Source organism: Chelonoidis abingdonii, chromosome 5 (assembly GCF_003597395.2).
Source record: "Chelonoidis abingdonii isolate Lonesome George chromosome 5, CheloAbing_2.0, whole genome shotgun sequence".
Classification (NCBI taxonomy): Eukaryota; Metazoa; Chordata; order Testudines; family Testudinidae; genus Chelonoidis; species Chelonoidis abingdonii.
Genome location: NC_133773.1, coordinates 147,905,090 through 147,908,773, shown reverse-complemented (window position 1 = coordinate 147,908,773; position 3,684 = coordinate 147,905,090). Strand labels below are relative to the sequence as shown.

The window sequence follows — 3,684 nt, the reverse complement described above, 5'->3', positions numbered from 1 at the left end:
GAGTATGCTGATGTCTCTTGCAAGCTCTCTCCTGCTTCTCTCCTCAGCTTCACCCATCTGCAATCCTCACATGCTCAGAATTACCACCCCACTCGGAATCCATCGGACAGGGTGGTTAGTGGCAACCCCCTAGAATTGTGTGCAGACTCAGACGTAGAAGTGCATGTTTTCGCCTGCCCGGACCTTCTGTTGCTTTTTGTTTTCTGGCTAGACTTCGTCTGAGCTCCTTAACTTCACCCTGACTGACTAGTCCCGGTGTGTCCTTTTCTACCATCAATGCCTGCATTTTCTATCAAATGTTTTTTCATTTCATCTTTTGGAACGGAGTTCTGTTAGCACGGAATCCTCTCCCCATATAGCGATCAGATCCAGTACCTCCCGTGCGGTCCATGCTAGAGCTCTTTTTTGATTCTCAGGAGACTGCATTGTTACCTGTGCTGATGAGCTCTACGTGGTCACCTGTGCTGGTGAGCTCTCCACGCTGGCCAAACAGGAAATGAAATTCAAAAGTTCGCCGGACTTTTCCTGTCTACCTGGCCAGTGCATCCGAGTTCAGATTGCTGTCCAGAGCGGTCACAGTGCTGCACTGTGGGATATCGCCCAGAGGCCAATACCATTGATTTGCGGCCCCACTAATCCTAATCCGATATGGTAATACCAATTTCAGCGCTACTCCTCTCGTCGGGGAGGAGTACAGAAACCAGTTTAATAAGCCCTTTATATCGATATAAAGGGCCTCATTGTGTGGACAGGTGCAGCATTAAATCGGTTTAACTCTGCTAAAATTGGTATAAACGCGTAGTGTAGACCAGGCCTTAGAAAGTTTTTCCTAATATCTAACCTGAATGTCCCTTGCTTCAGATTAAGCCCATAAGTTCTTGTCCTACCTTCAGTAGACATGGAGAACAATTGATCACAGTCCTTTTTATGACAGCCTTTCACACATTTGAAGACTACGATAAAGTCCCCCTCTGTCTTCTTTTCTCAAGACTAACAATGCCCAGTTTTTTAACTTTTACTCGAAGGTCAGGTTTTCTAAATCTTTTATCATTTTTGTTGCTATCCTTGGGACTCTCTCCAATTTATCCTCATCTTTCCTACAGTGTGGTGCCCAAAACTGGACACAGTTTTCCTGCTGAGGCCTCACCAGTGCTGAGGAGACTGGGAAAAATACCTCCCTTGTCTTACATAGAACAACTCATGTTAACACACCCCAAAACATTAGCCTTTTGCAACTGCATCTCTTCATTGACTCATATTCAATTTGTGATCTACTAGAACTCCCAGATCCTTTTCAGCAGCACTACCGCCTCACCAGTTATTCCCCATTTTGTAGTTGTGCATTTGATTTTTCCTGTCTAAGTGAAGGAGACTCAAAGACTTTAAGGCCAGAATGGACCATTGTGATCATCTAGTCTGACCTTCTGAACATTGCAGGCCACAAGAACCTCACCCAGCCACCCCTGTAATAGGCCCATAATCTCTGGCTGAGTTACTGAAGTCTTTAAATCTTGGTTTAAAGTAGGGCTGTCAAGTGATTAAAAAAATTAATTGCGATTAATCACACAATAAAAATATTAATCACGATTAATTGTGTGATTAATTCCGCTATTAATAATGGAATTCTATTTATATAAATATTTTGGATGTTTTCTACATTTTCAAATATATTGATTTTAATAACAAGACAGAATACAAAATGTACAGTGTTCGTTATAAATATTTTCACAGTAAAAATAAAAAAAATAGTATTTTTGATTCACTTAGTACAAGTACTGTAGTGCAATCTCCTTATCATGAAAAAAGCGACAAAGAGTCCTGTGGCACCTTACAGACTAACAGAAGTATTGGAGCATAAGCTTTCATGGGTGAATACCCACTTCTAGTTACAAAGAATCCATCATTTACTCTACTTCAAACCAGCAAGTGACCTATGCACCACACAGCAAAGGAAGGCAAAACCTCTCCCAGGGTCTGTGCCAATCTGACCTGGGGAAAGATTCCTTCTCAGATATGGTGATCAGTTAGTTCTTCTTCGAGAGATGTTCCTGTGGGTGCTCCACTTTAGGTGTCGGTGCGCCCCTGCGCCTTTGTTCGGAGATTTTTACAGCAGTACTCCTACTGGCCACGTATGCTTAGAACCTGTCACTCACTCTAAGTATGCCACTAGAGAGCATGCGCAGCCGGTACCCTCAGTTCTTCGAGTGTTTGCTCATATCCATTCCAGTAGGTGTACGCGCCGTGCGTGCACGTTTGTCGGAGAACTTTTACCCTAGCAACTCCAGTGGGCCGGCAGGTCGCCCCCTAGAGTGGCGCCGCCATGGCGAGTGATATATAACCCTGCCAGCCCGCCCGCTCCTCAGTTCCTTCTTACTGCTGTGTCGGTCGTTGGAACTGTGGAGCGCGGCATAGCTGACCTCCAGTCGGGGCCTTGGTTGGTTGTCTTCCTGGGTTGCCGTTGTCTCCCGCTGGAGTTGAACATTTCGCGGGCTGCCAGATTCTCCTCTTTTTCCCCGAGGGGACCACTCATCATAGGTAGAGGGGTTTCATTGAACTCACCCAGTCCTGAGTCGCTGTGGAACCCCCGGGGCATATACCGGTCCTTTAGTACCTCCATTCATCTCCCGAGTATGGGCTTCAGGCGCACCTTTCATTTCGGTGGGCAGGTGGAATCAGTCAAAAAAAAACTGCGTCGGAGGGTGTTCTTGTCCTCCATAGTATCGCATTCATGAAACTCTCTGGCTTAGCCATGTCACTCCAACTGGCCGATCTCTGCCTTTAGGCTGGGAATAGTTTGTGCAGCTTCTTGCAGACAGAGTAATAACTCTGTTCCCCACATAGGAATGGCAAGAGGATATCCAGACTATTGTTTCTGGGCCAGCCTCCCACAGGGCGTCTACTCCAAAACCAGGATATGCTTCCACGTTCATCTCCTGGTATTTTTTTTTAAGTAATGGCTTAGCCCGTACTGGACCGGGGCCTTCCCCCGTGAGTTCATAAGGTCTGATCTGGCTATTAGTCTCTCAGCAGAGGCTCGGTGCCTGACGCCTACTCAGCAGCACTGATTAGTCTTTGCCAATCTAGTCGCCTTTGTGCGTTCCTCACCCTTATAGCCTCCTGCTGGTCCCGGTCTGGCATGATAAGGCCTTGCCAGTCTCCATCTTAAGTGAGAGGGTTATAGTCTCTCCCCCTGGACTAGTCACCGCACGCGGCAGATCCCACCCCTGACACCAGTCTGTCAAATGCCAATACTGTTCTCGGTCGCGCGCTCTCTCTCTCTCTTCTCTTGGTAGGTTCAGGCGAATGCTTTGGCCTCTAACCAGTTACTTAATCACTCCCTAGTGTCTTGGAGGCGGGGGTGGGAGGAGGCCTGGGCGCCCTTCCTACTCCTCCCAACCCAGGGGGCCCCGGGTTGTGTAAACTTGACTAGCGTTTCTTTCCCCTGGTTAACTTCTTCTCATCTTCAGCCTTTGTAAGGATTCTGCCTCTTTTCCTATACAAGCCTCGGTTGCCCCTTACCTAGGGTTCTGATTGGTCCAATCCACCGCCAGCCATCCTCCACCTTCTATTTCTCTGGACAATTTCTTTCTGCCATCTGCACCTCTGCTCAATCCAACCTTTCTCCTTTTCACACTACCAACCCCCTGTCTGATGTGAAAGCAGGGTTATATCCATACTGATGTC

The 3,684-nt window shown here is 47.1% G+C and overlaps 1 long non-coding RNA gene across 1 annotated transcript in view; it reads right to left on the bottom strand.

Moving 5' to 3' along the window:
- Nucleotides 1–3,684, bottom strand: part of LOC142046911 (uncharacterized) — an 80,464-nt gene that overhangs the window by 1,031 nt on the left and 75,749 nt on the right. The gene's annotated exons all lie outside the window — the stretch shown is intronic.